Genomic DNA, 14,576 nt, shown 5'->3' with positions numbered 1-14,576 from the left:
TTGAATGCCTCTAAAACACATGTCTTCTGGCTTCCTTATGGTTCAGAGGAAGATGGAATGAGAACAATCCACCCTCTCCTGCCCACTGAATATGGCTATAAAACCTGGACGCAATAAACAGAGCTGCTATTAAAGGTCTCAGAAAAGTAAACAGAAGCAGGTAGATGAGGGAAGACAAATAGAACTTGAAGCACTACCAGAGTGGTGGCGATCTGCCATCCCCACTCCAGGACCCCCAGCCTGGACTAAACACAGCCTCATGCCAGACACGAGCATCAGTGTGGATAGCAGAGCACTGGGAGAAGCACCCAGTGCTGGCTTGCAGAGCAGGAAAGGTGTTGCCTAATTCTCAGAGACAGCGGGACAAATCCCAGGGTTTTTTCCTTTTTTTTTTATGCCTCTGTCTCCTCAGCTCTCTCATTCCCAGTCCCCAGTGCTTTTGCAGCAGCAGAGGGATCCACAGGCGCCTGAAACACTGAGGGAGGAAATGTGCCTTTGCAGTTGGAGATACTGTGGTCTGAAGAGGGTGAAAACCCATTAGATTTTCTCTCAATCCTCTTCTTGCTTAGTCATGGATGTGAGCTAAGGAAGAGTGTAGCAGAGCATACCCAAAGCCAGAGGGACAGTTAACTCAGAGAATGACACGACTGGGACCCAAAAAGATTTCGGCAGACTTCAGCGGTGGGCTGAGTCTAAAAGATGCCTCTTCAAAACCACAATGAGATATCACTTCACATCTATTCGAATGTCTATTATCGAGAAGACAAGCGATAACAAATACTGGCGAGGAATAAAGCTCCTGCTTTCTGGCTGAAGGACCAAAGACAGGAGGCCGCATGAACTGGAAGGTACTGCGGAGACTGCTAAAAGGGAATTGCTCAGGAAAATAACCCCATAAAGCTGTTTATGAGCTCCTGGGCTCACCCCTGAGCTGAGCACGCGCTGATGTAAGCCTAAACAGCATACTGTCGGCTCTCAAGTTCAGGAGAGACCAGTGCCCAGCACCTGCACGGCTATGGAGTGGCCCACGAGGGGCATGTCTGAAGAGCGCTGTGAAGACTCTGAAAATGCCACTGGTACCGAAACCCACAGAGGCTGGTAGGGACTTAGAATCCAAATTCAAATTGATCAAGTCTCATAACGTAATATTCAAAATGTTCAGAAGCAATGCAAGATTAGCCTCCCCCTCCCCCCCAAATAATCAGGAAAATCCTCCCATGCGTGGGAGAAGACCGTCAATAGGTGCCGGGGCTAAGGCGACACAACTATGGGAATTAGCTGAGACTTCAAAGCGGTTATTATAAAAAATACTCCACGAAGTAAGAGGAAACATTCTTGAAATGCCAGGGAAGATTTTAAAAGTCTCAACAAAGAAGAAGGTAGAAAAAAGAATCAAATGGAAAATTTAGAACTAAAAAATAACCACTGGATACGCTCAATAGCAAAATGAGTATGACAGAGGAAAAAGTCCGTGAACATGAAAACAATAAGTGATAAATAAATAAAAAGAATCTAATCTGAAGAACAGAGAAAACAAGATTTAAAAAATGAACAGAGCCTTGGAGGCCTGTGGGACAATACTAAAGGATAATATTTGTGTCATTAGAGTCCCAGAAGGAAAGGGGAAAGAAGGCAGAAGGCAGTGAAAAATATATATATCAAGAAATAGTGACTGAAACTTCTCAAGCTGGGGAAGGATATAAACTTACAGTTTTGAAAGCTCAGTGAATATGAAAAAAAAGATAAATCCAAAGAAATCCACACCCACACTCATTGTAATAAAATTGCTGAAAACAAAAGACAACAATTTGAAAGCAACCAGAGAAAAATGATGCATTACTCATAGGAAAACAAGATTCCAATGACTGTAGATTTTTCACCAAAATTTGTGGCAAACAGAAGAAAGTGAAACAGCATTTTTTAAGGGCCAAAAGAAAAGAACTGATAGTCTAGAAATCTATATCTAGTAAAAAAAAGTCCTTCAGGAATGGAAAGTAAAGTAAAAACAAGAGAATTTGTTGCTAGTAGGCCTGCTCTTTAAGAAGTTATAAAGAAACTTTTTTTATACTGAAGGCAAATAATACCAAAAAGAAACACAAAACATCAGGAATGAAATGAAGTATAAAAGAAAAGGGAAAAATCTGGGTAAATATAATAGACTATCCTCCTCTTCTTGAATCCTTTAAAATATGTTACATAGTTGAAAGCAAAAATCGTAATAGTGGCTGATGAGGTTTTCAATGTAAATAGATATGATACATATGAAAACTACAACAAAAAGAAGAGAGAATAAAGGGACCCATATTGTGGTAAGGTTTCTACTTTCCACTAGTTGTAGCAAAATACTGACTCTAAGTAAACTGTAAAAAGTTAAGGGTATATACTGTAATTCCTAGAGCAAACATTAAAAACAAAAACAAAATAAACTGTACATAAAGTAAAAACTCAATAGATCAATTAAAATGGAATGCTAAAACATATTTAAATAATCCTGAAGAATACAGGAAAAGGGACACAGAGGAAAGATAAATTGAGTGAATAAACAGAAAACAAAGAATATTCTTTTCAAGTGCATGTGGAATATTCACCGAGACAGTCCATATCATGGCTTGTCAAACAAACCTTTGAAAATTTAGAACAACTGAAATCACAAAAAGTATCTTCTATGACCTTAATGGAATTAGACTAGAAATCAATAACAGAAGCATATCTGGAAAATCTCCAAACATTTGGAAATTAACAATAGTCACTGCTCTTGCCTTTCACATACTCACAGAAGACATTCTGTCACATCTGAGTGTTGCCGTGGTTCTTGGTGTTACACACTGTGTAGAAAGTCAAAGTCATTGCTTCCTACTGCTGCTTCTGTTCATGACGATGGTATGGGAAAGCCATGATGGTTTGGGCTGTTCTTTTACACAACGCTAACCAATACTTTTTAATAACCTATTGGTCAAAAAGGAAGTCTCAAGGAAAATTAGAAAATACACCGAACTGAACGAAACTAAAAATACGACATATTAAATCTTGTGAGATGCTACTAAACCAGTGCCTAGAGAGATGTAGACAGCATGAAATGCTTATATTTAATAAAAAAAGGTCTTAAATTAATAATTTAAGCTTCCACCTTAAAAACTAGAAAAAAAAGAGCAAAATAACCCAAAACGAGAAGGAACGAAATAATACACAGCAGTAATCAATGAGATTGAAAAAGAGATACAATAAGGAAAACTGATAAAACCAAAAACGTTCTTCAAGAAGACAATCAAACTTGATAAACCTCTAGCAAGACAGATCAATAAAAAAAGAGAGACGGCACAAAAATCAATATAAGGAATAAAGAGGGGGACATCACTAGAGATCCTCTAGACATTAAAAGGATGATAAGGACAAACTATAGACGACTCTACCCACACAAAGCCGACAAGTTAAATAAAACCGACCAATTCTTTGAAAATCACAAACTACCTAACCTCATCCAATATGAAATGGATAACCTAAATAATAACTATTAAATAAATTAACTTCATAGTTTAAAACCTTCCAAAAAGGAAATCTACAGGCCTAGATGGATTCGTTGGCAAATTCTACCAAACCTTTAAAGAAGAAATAATACCAATTCTACAAATTTCCTCTTGAAAATTTCATAGGATATAACATTTTCTAATTCATTTTATGAGGCCAGTATTACTCTCTGCCAAATCAAAGACAGTACAAGAAAATGACAAGCCAATATCCTTCATGAACGTAGGTGCAAAAAATCTTAAATATTAGAAAATAAAATACAGTAACACAGAATAATAATATACCATGAACACGTGGAGTTTATCCTGGGAGTGTACAGCAAAAATCAAACAATGTCACCTACTGTACCGACAGTCTAAAGAAGAAAAAACATGATCAAATCAATTGATGCAACAACAACAAAAAAGCATGTGACAAAACTGAAGTCCCATTAAGGATGAAAGTGCATAGCAAACTAGGAATAGAAGGGAACTTCCGCTGTCTGATAAAGAGCATCTGCAAAAACTCTATATCTAACATCATACTTAATGATGAAAGACTGAATACTTTCCCTGGAAGATTGGGGAGAAGGCAAGGATATCCTCTCTCCCCACTCCTATTTAACATAGTATTGGAAGTCTTATTTAGTGCAATAAGGCAAGAGAAAGATATTAAAAGCATCGGGAAAAAATATTAGAAGGGGGTCTACGGCCATGCCACCCTGAACGTGCCCAATCTCCTCTGAGCTCAGAAGCTAAGCAGGGCTGGGCCTGGTTAGTACTTGGATGGGAGACCACCTACGAAGACCAAGTGCTATAGGCATTAAAAATATATATGTATATTAGAAAGAAGAAAATAAACCTGTTTCTAGTCACAGGATTTTATTGTCATAGCAAACTCCCAAGGAACCTTCTTTTAAAAATCCCTAGAACTAATAGATGACTTTAGCAAGGTTGCAAGATACAAGGTTAACACGAAATTCAATCATATTTCCATATACTAGCAATGAACATTTGTAAACTAAAGTTAAAAACTAAATGCCATTTACAATAACTTGAAAAAGTGAATATGTAGGTATAAATCTAACAAAATATGCGTAGTATTTATATGCTGAAGACTCCAAAACATTTATGAAAGAAACAAACAAAAAAAGACTTAATAAACGAGTTACATACCGCTGTGTCTGAAGATTAGAAGACTTAACACAATAAAGACGTCAATTCTCTCCAAACTGATCTACAGATTTTATGCAATTCCTATCCTAGAAGAATGTTTTAATAGATATAAACAAGTGTATCCTAAAATTTATATGGAAAGACAAAGAAACTAGAACAGATAAAACAAATTTGAAAGCGAAGAACAGAGTTGGGGGGAGTCATATTTTCTGATTTTAAGACTTACTATATTAGCTATGGTAATCAAGATAGTATGATATTAGTGGGTGATAAACACACAGAGTCCAGAAATAGCCCTACACAAGTATAGCCAACTGATTTGTGACAAATATCCAAAAGCAATTCAAAGGAGCAATGAGTCAGTTCAATAACAAATGGTGTTGAAACAATTGGACATCTGCAGGCAGATAAACAAATAGACAAAAGCACTACCTATAAAAGAAAAAGTTGATATACTGGACTTAATAAAACTAAAATCTTTTGCTTTGAAAAACACTGTTAAGAGAATAAAATGACAAGTTATAGACTGGGAGAGAACATCTGCAAATCACATATCCAACAATGGATTTGTATCCAGAATACAGAAAGAACTCTCAAAACATAACAATAATAAAAAAGCCAAGTTAACAACTGGAAAAAGAACAGACACACCACCAAAGATGATATGAACGGTTAAGTACATAAAAAGATGTTCAACCTCATTAGCCATTAGAGAAAGAGATAGTGCGACAGAGAGACAGAGAGAGACAGTGACTGATAAAGAGACACACACAGAGAGGGAAACGGAAAGACAGAGAGACAGAAAGACACACACGGACTCACTGCTGGATCTAATGACAAGGTATCATCGATTCTACAAAGCGGTCTGAGATGTGAAACGAGGTCTTTTTATCAAACATTTTAAAGATTTTTATACCACCCATTATAGAAATTATATACAATCATATTTTTCTAATTTCTTGCCCTCCTTACAAATTCATATTTGAAAAAAAGGATGGCATTTTCAGACATCTCATAACAGTCACTGCTCCTGCTCTCATGCACTCACACGAGACGTTCCGTCACACCTGACTGCCGTTGTGGTCCCTGGTGCTAACATGCTCTGCAGAAGGTCAAAGCCACTGCTTCCTATTGTTGCTTCCGCTGCTGACAACGGTGTGAGAAAGCCACGAGCGAATGGGCTGCTCTTTTACACAATGGTAACTATTACTATTATTTAATACTTTTTGATAATTAAATGATAATTGCAACTTTCACTGTATGTTCACTACATACCAGGCAGAGCTAACGCTCTATACTGATAACCTGATTTAATTCTCTAGTAATATCAGAGCTGGGTCTATTGTTGCCTTCATTTTATGGCTGAAGAAACTTTAAGGCTTAGCTAGGTACCATAGCTGTCTAAAGCCTTAGAGCAAAAATGGAAGAGTCTAGATAAACGCCCAGAGTCTGACTCCACAGCCTTGATATAATGCGAACAGGTAACTGTTTGCTAATTCAGGGTGTGGATAAAGACACTCCAAAGAGCTGTATAGACTGGTGTGGATTAATATTCCCTTACCAGTCTCTACACGAGAAGACTCCATTTATATAGGTCTTCCCATTTGCAGGTGATGCAGGCAACCTCTGACTTGGCAATTTAATATTTACTCCAAAGTATTTAAAAGTTTTCTAATTCCCATTTAGTAAAGGTTGGTAAACAAGGAAGGCTTAGCACTTTTCACTCACAGATGCCGGGTTTTCATAGAAGTTACTTGGTGCCTAAAAGAAAAAACTGAATGATTTAAATATAATAATGAAAAATAAACGAGATGCTTGCAAAGGAGTGGTAACAAAACAGCTATGCACTAAATAGTTCTAGACTTTGTTTTACTCAAATAAAATTCCAAGATGTTAGGGTCAGAAGAGACCTCAGATTTCTGGAAAATGGTGGGGTGGGGGAGGTTGGCAGACAGGTAACAATGGGAGAAAGGGTTGGACGTTCAAGGGGAAGACACAGACTCATGGAAATAGTTTTAAGATGGGAAATCGAGACGCGGAGAAGTGAAGCGACAGGAATGACATCATGTGAGCAAAGTCACAGGGTAGTCCGTACAGAGCTGCGTCTAGAACCCACAATTTCTGCCCACATTGTCACCAACTGGTTAAAACAGAGAACTAGGGAAAATGCAAATCTTGTCCCTAGATTGTTTTGTCATGTCTCTGCTCAGTGCCAAGTTCTGGAACTTTACCATCTGAGGCCAAAGAAAGCAGCTGCTGCTTCTCTGATGGAGATAGCACCAGTGTAGGCAGATACAAGGTGCTATTCTGTAGAGTTCAGGTCATTTGTTTGACAAAGATTTATTAAGCCCTGACCATGTACTGGGAACTATGATAAGCCCTGGGGATACGAAAATGAATAAAATATGGGCCTTCTTTGCCAAACACAATCTAGGGAGAGACAGACATCCATAAACAATTACGGTAATGTGACAAGTGCTACAATTCCAGGACACAGAAGGAAGAGTCCTCAGGTCTGCATGGGGAGACTTTAAAGGTGGTCTTCTTCGGGTGGAATCTGGTAGAGGCCTGCCAGTCAGACATGGAAAGATAGACCAGACAGAGAAAACAACACAAAGCCTCGGCCTTGAAATAGTTTGCTATCCCCTCCCACACACACTAATTCAGACTTATTCAGATCTTGTTGGAGTTCAGAAGGATAAAAAATATCCCCAAGTCTAGCACAACCTCAGTTTATATTTGCCAGTATTCCCCATAATCTTAAAATTGAAACACATATAATCAATCACTTTTCTACCCAAAGTAAGATAACGAATCTTATATGACAAATAATGATGAGGAATAATATAATAAATTCTCTCATTTTGGGGGGTCTCGATAGATAACAATAATTAAAATACACATAATTCTGCATTCCAATTCTGCTTTGGAGTATAAATACGTGTTTGTTAAAGGCACAGTTGGTAGATGTTTACTAGCACAAAAGTGTGAAGAAATGGGTTTCTGCTGTTGCTTTGCTTTGAAAGTATCTAAGTAGCATCAGGGGGCTGCCTAAAGTGTATTGATCCAGTTCTGGAGGCACAGTCTTCTCCAGATGTCTTCTCTGAAGAATTCTAATTTATGGTTTAAAAGTGGAGCCAATTTTCTTTCATTTCAAATGCTTTAGCTGGAGGCAGCTCTGGTTTGGTCTATCCTTTTAGGAAGAGAAACGATAGATGGGAGGGCTTAATCTGAGAGAGAGAAAAAGGAATGAAAAGATGGGCCTGCACACAACCTTTCAAGTTTCTGGAGACTAATAACCTTGCTGAGGTTTTCAGAGGCAATTCAGAAACGCAACAAATGTAGAGCCGCGCTGATCTACACTTAGGCCAGATAACTCTTTGCAGTGACGTTGTCCTGTGTGTGCGTTGTAGGATGCTTAGCAGCATTCCTGGCCCCTACCCACTAGATGACGGATGCTCCCCTCTGCCAGTCATGACAACCAAAAATGTCACTAGACGTTGTCCCCTGATCTAGATTAACTCTGACCAAAAACCATGTTAAAGAATCTCAATCCTGTTAACTGCTTCCTACTGAAAACTCTTCTTTCATTTAGTATCATTGTCACCCCCAAAATTAACCCAATAAAGAGTAATCACAACGGCCCTTTGACCAGGCACAAGTCCCTACCTTAAATAGTTAATATTTTTGGTCGCAGGGAACCTTGTGCATTGAATTCCTCTGATTAAAACAGGCTCCAAATGGCACTGACCACTCAGTTGCCTCTGGAGCGGCAAGAGGATGGTTGTGTGCTTCATTTGTCTGGTCATGTGTTCGTTCTATCATTCAGCAAACATTCTCGAGCATTTAGAGTGTGCCAGGTGTTGATCCAGATGGACAAGAGAAGCAAAAGCCCAGCCTTCAGGGAGTTTATGTTCTAGTTAGAGAGCAAAGAGGTAAACAACACATCATTTTATTCCCTCGTAAGTGCTGTGAGTAAAATAAAAATAGTTTCAGAGCTTCACAGTCCAGTATGGCAGCCAGTTGCCTGTGGCAATTGAGCCATGAAATGTGACGCGTTCAAACTGAGACATGCTGAGCACACCGAATTTCAGACTCAGCGCAAAAAGAGATTATAAAATGTCTCTTTAATAATTGTTATATTGATTAGATGTGGAAACGATAATATTTTGGATATACTGGGCTAAATAAACTCTACTATCAAAATTATTTTGCCTGTTTCTTTTACATGTTTAGTGTGGCTGCTAGAAACTTAAGATGACGCATGTGGCTTACTACTGGGCAGTGCTGGTCAGAGGAACCAGATGGAGGCGGGAGCTCCTTCAGCCTGAAACACAAGAGAAGGTCATTCCACAATCCAGAAGCCTGGCATCCCAGCTCGAGGAAACGACAAATTCATGGGCTCTGCTGTGGGAACGAACCTGGCCGCTTGGAGCCACAGACAGGCAGTGTGGCCCAGTGAGGGAAGCGAATGGAGGGAGGGAAGGAGCTGAGGCCGGCAGGGCCACAGGCCAGGCATTTGGCAGGGCGATGGAGGCCAAGTTTAGGAGTTGGGATTCTATCCTAGGAGCAACGGGAGAGCACTGGAGGGAGGCGTCAGGGGAACACTATGATCTGATTTAGATTTTGCAAAGATGTTGCACACTGGCCGCCATGTGGAGAGAAGACTGGCGTGCAAGTACAGAAGCAGGGCCACCCGACAGGAGGCGTCGACCTCACAGGACCCCGACACCCACCCCCAGCTTTTGGCTAATCCTGGTGACCTCAGAAGACATAGGAGACAAAGTCAGAGATGCTACTACTCTCCCACAGGATCCCCGAGTCTTGTTAATTCACTTCGCATTCAAATTTTGATTCTGCAGAATGCCTCTTTCCTCGCAAGAGCAGACAAAGGAAGTATTTATTATCCAAATTGAGCCTGAGATTCTGAGAGCGATCCTGCTGCTTCGTGAAGTTTCGCTTAATCTGCCTCCTCCGAGCAGAGGGGGTGTGAAACCAGCTTCCCTTTATTAACTGTTTCCTGTTCCATCATCACCACACTAAGTTAAAAAAAATTAAGGGGACCGGTCTTAGGTTTGCCGTTTTGACCTCGTTTAATTCTTTTACATCAATGTTGCTATTTACAACTAACTCAAAATCTGGTTTTCTTCTCTCATGAGGTTTCCACCCCTTCATACTGCGCCCTATTTTTGTATCTTAGCTTCCTGGGTTCACCCCCAAAACCCGCTAACTCAAGTATGTCAGCTGAACAGCAGCCTTCTAAGCTCATTTACTCTAGCATTTTCCATTTACCTTTTGCTCTGCTGTTTCGAGATTCTCATTTTCTCCCTAGCTCTTCGGTCATGTTTGCCACTGGTGAGTCATTTGCTCTGAGTCATGCTTGGCTGTGATGCAAAGGCCAGGGAAATGCCTCAGAACACACCTGGTTTACAAAAGGATGTCACCGAGGAATACTGTCTGCACCTAGGCCTTCAGTAAATAGGAGAAAAACATAACCCCCTTTTCTTTTTTCCTCCAAATTTACCATTTCCTCTCAGTATTTGTTGGGGATTAGTCCTATGCTGGAATGAGACTTAGTCATTTGTTTAGGACTTTTCAGAAGCAGGAGCAGGTTTCTGGAATGAGCCCAGAAGCCCCCGAGGATGAAAGCAGGCCTTCTTACATAAGGTTCTTTCTCCATTGTATGACGTGGACCTTCACACACAGGCTACATTTGGCTCACTCTTCCTTTTGAGAGCTATGAAGATAGAATTTTACACAGGGACCACCCAACTGTACACAAGTCAGGGAAAAAACTGTCCCTGACCAGAGGAGACTGGGAAGATGACAACTGAATGCAGTGTGGTACCCAGCCTGGATCCTGGAACAGAAAGACAAGCTGCCTGGTCCGTGTGCCAGCTCTGCCCTTAACAGCTGAGTGACGGAAAGCAAATTACTCTGCTTCTCCATGCCTCAGTTTTCTCATCTGTAAAATGGGGATGGTAACACTGTCCTCTCCATAATGTTTTTGTGAGGATTAAAGTGACAACCTATAGAGCACATAGCACATTGCCGGGTGTGGCAGAGTAAACCCAGTAAGTGTGAGCTACAGTACCACCGACAACCTTATCCGCTCCGGAACGTAACATCAACTGCCTTCCCGCCTTTCTTCCACGATAGCTCTGTGCTTGCCTCCTTGTCAGAGCTAACCCTGAAGTTTAAGGAACTTGTCCCTGAACACCATCCCATAAATAAAAGTTCCTTCCCCACAGTCTTGCCTCAAGGCCTCAGATTTTACCATTACAGACTCATTTTTTCTAAAGCACCTTCCTTCCAAATATAAAACTCTTGGCAGAGGTGTTGTCATCAGCTCTTGACATGTAGGAACGAACCAGCCTATCAGGTCGCCACAGAAAGGAGTCTGAAGAGGCAGGAGGAAGAATGGAAAATTGAGATGGAAGCACAGCTTTCATGGGGTGGGGGTACACTTGGGGACATTAAAGGACATCGGATCTCTGGAAGGAGACACTAGAGAATGGCAGTGATCATGCCACTGGAGAGACAGCTGGGAAGCTGGAGGGGAAAGGAAGGTAGGGACAGAAATGACTTTTCCCTGGACATCTTTTTATATCATTTGAATCTTGTATCATCTGCATGTATGTATTACCTAGTTGAAATTAATTAAGTTAAACAAGGGAGGGGCATATTGGGTACCTGGGTAAGATAGAGCCAGAAAGAAAAAGGTTTCTAACGGTGAAGGTGCAAGTCGTTTTGCTGGCGGCCTGCCTTGCTCTCATGTACTCCCCTACCGCCCTTCCCCCACCCAATCTCCTAAGGAGAAAAGTCACTCTGTGAACTCTTGGATGGCTCGGTCTTAAAATATCAGCAATACTTTTTCAGGGTAAAAATCAGAGACGATGAGACCCAGAACCCTCAAAAGCTTAGGAGAAAGCCCTTCAGAATCACTGGAAAAGCTCCACAAGGGAAAATGCAGCTTCTAATGATAATGCCTTCCAACAAAGCCTCTGTGTGAGGTCTAACGCTGGAGCATCATGTTCAGCTACACCATTTGACATCAATAAGCTATTCCTCTACCACAAGGGCAGGGTCAGGCAAAATAAGGAAATATTAAAGGAAATAATCCCTCTCCCTGGACCCCTGCAGAGTCGTAGAAGAAATCCCACATCCTACCTTGGGCTTGCGCCACTAGTAAGACCAGTTCGCCAGCAGGTGGGGAAGGGTATGAAGGCCTCTGGCTTTTTAATCAACATTCCTGCACTACCTTGGGCAAGTCACTTAATTGCCCTGACCCTCACCTTCCTCGTCTGTGACTCCTAGAAGCTACTTACTACTTACCTTGCAAGTTGTAAGGATCATGGATGCTTTATGTACAAATATCCAAATCCATGTCATTATCCCTAAAAATAACCCAGCACCTCCTGCCAGTTTTCTCCTTTAAAATGACACTCAATCTTGCAGTTGGAAGGTGTTACACATTGAGTTGTGTCCCCCTAAAAAGGTACATTGAAGTCCTAACTCCTGGAACCTGTGAATGTGACATCTGGAAACAGGGTCTTTGCAGGTGTGATTAGTTAAATTAAGACAAAGTCCTCATGGAGTGGGGTACACCCTAAGTCTGATTTGACTGGAATCCTTATATATACAGAGGGAAGAAAATGTAAAGGCACAAACACGAGGCTATGTAGGAGAAGGTCACGTGACCACAGGAGCAGAGACGGAAGTGATGCAGCTGAAAGCCAAGGAAAACCAAGGATTGTTGGAAACCGACAGGCTGGGAGAGAGGCATGAGCGGCTTCTCCCTCTGAGCCCCCAAGAAGGAACAAACTCTGCCAACACCTTAGAGATGGATTTCTGCTCCCCCTAACTGTAGGAGAATAAATTTCCATTGTTTTAAGCCACCCAGTTTGTGGTACTTTGTTAGAGCAACTCCAAGAAACTAGCTGGCTTATGTATGACTGTCTCTAATAAAACAAAAACAAAAATAAAACAACAAAAAACCACCGCATCTACTGAGGAAGTAATCCTTCCCATCCATGAAAAGGTCTGTCATAAAGGTCACTCATTCAACAAAAATTTATTGAGCACCTACTATATGCTAGGTACTGTTTGGGGGAATTATTGATCTACAGTGGTAAATGGAGAGCAGGCAATAAAATTATTCTCAAATAGGATCATTTCTGATATTGTTATAAAGAAAATAAAGCAATATAACAGGATAAAGTGAATGGGTTTGGAACTAGGAAGAAATTATTTTGATTATTAGTGAAGGTCTCACTAAGGATGTGATATTAGAGCAGTGACTTAAATGACAGGGAGCCAGCTATGGGGAAATCTGGCAGGAGGAACAGCCAGTGCAAAGGCCCTGAGGCACAGCAAACCAGGCATGCTCAGAGTACAGAAAGAAGGTGGGACTTCTGTGAGTGAGTGGGTGGTCACCGATAAAGCTGGAGAAACAAGCAAGGTCAGTTGGTACTCACAGACACCTCAGCAGACCAAGGTAATAATCTTTAATTTGATCCCATGAATACTGGGGAGAGACATGATTTGAGTTGTAGTTTTTAAAAGATCACTCTGGCACAGTAAAGTTCTTAAAACTGAAGTCTTTCTCACTATAACTTATATCCTTTGGTTCTTGGGATCTTGAGTCCCTACAGAACAAGTTTAATAAATGACAGACTTGAATCTCTGTAACCCTGACTCCCAAGATCCTCCTGGCTTACCAGCTCTAAATCATTCACTGCTGTAGCAATTTCCAATAAATATGCTTGATTTTTTTTTCTATGTCCTGCATTAAATGTGATGTCTAGAAAAGAACACAATATTCTAAGCATGGAGCAGATTGGAACTATCGTCTTTCTCATTCCAGATCTATATTTCTATTGATGTGCCCGAGATTGTCTTGGCTTTTAATTCTGTTTTTTACCACTGACCTGCTGAAATATATTCCGATATCCTGCTGATGAAGTCCTTTTTTGATGCTTAGATCTAGAAAAAGGAATTAAAGCTCATTATTCCCTGATCTAAGCAGCTGCGCCACAGCTCAAACAATGACAAACACCATTACTCAAACAATGACACACATTAAAAAACTGAATAAAATAAACAAAACTACTGGGTTAACTCCTGAAGTTTCACAACCAGTGCATTTCTTTTCCGGATGGAGAACAAGGAAAACTATTATGGCAATTTTCCTTACAATTGCTTTGGTCTCTTGCATCACACAACTGAAGACATCTAGACTATTTGGAAACGCTAAGCACTTGAGCAAAAGGCACTCCCTAAAATCATACTTCCTACTAGATTTCTCAAAGACTTACCAATAAATCTGAGTAGATGCGGACTATCTCAAGCTTGAGGTAGAGGGAAGTGGTAAAGGCACAACTATCCCAGCAAGCTCAGCTAAGTTAGTAAGCAGGGCAAGTGGTGAGAGAGAAGGATGCTCTGCTGATGAATGCTGGGAAAGCCCTGGCCCCCCACAGCATGTGCATATCATTTGCCTGGATCCCTCCTACATCCACTCTGTATCTGGTGTCAGATAGCTAGGTTTAACACTTTGCTCTGCCCCTAGTACTTAAGTGACCTTGGGCAAGTCACTTAGCCTCAGTTTCCTCATCTTTGGCATGTGAGAACATGACCTATCACTCCAGTTTATTGTCAAGATCAAGTAAGATTTTGCGTGGGAAAGTCCTTCGTAAAGTACTGTCATGTAAAAGCGAGAGGTTATTATTGGCAATAGGATTTTTACTCCTCCCATTTGCAGCTCTTTCTTGTTGCCAGTTGACTTTTCATGACTTTTTAAAAAAAAAATCTTCCAAGGCTGCTTTTGATGTTTCTTTTAATCTGATTATTTTCTTTTTGGAGGGAGGGGGGAGAGTGTGAGAGGGAGAAAAAGAGAAA

The 14,576-nt window shown here is 40.6% G+C and overlaps 1 protein-coding gene and 1 pseudogene across 4 annotated transcripts in view; one reads left to right on the top strand and one right to left on the bottom strand.

Annotated features, from left to right (window-relative positions):
- The window catches only part of KIAA0513 (KIAA0513 ortholog), a 118,714-nt gene that overhangs the window by 38,510 nt on the left and 65,628 nt on the right, over positions 1–14,576 (bottom strand). Inside the window, exon 1 of one of the 4 annotated variants that reach the window (XM_025042763.1) lies at positions 13,610–13,676. The exons of 2 other annotated variants lie outside the window; for them this stretch is intronic. The gene's annotated coding sequence lies outside the window, so the exon portion shown is untranslated. Of the gene's footprint in view, positions 1–13,156; positions 13,177–13,609; positions 13,677–14,576 lie in introns of those variants that run through there. One more of the 4 variants, XM_025042764.1, reaches the window with a different exon arrangement.
- On the top strand, positions 4,208–4,326 carry LOC112474855 (annotated as a pseudogene).

This window comes from Pteropus alecto, unplaced genomic scaffold, assembly GCF_000325575.1.
Source record: "Pteropus alecto unplaced genomic scaffold, ASM32557v1 scaffold7, whole genome shotgun sequence".
Taxonomy (NCBI): Eukaryota; Metazoa; Chordata; class Mammalia; order Chiroptera; family Pteropodidae; genus Pteropus; species Pteropus alecto.
Note: the sequence above shows the minus strand (reverse complement) of the source record. Positions and strands in the feature narration are given on the sequence as shown.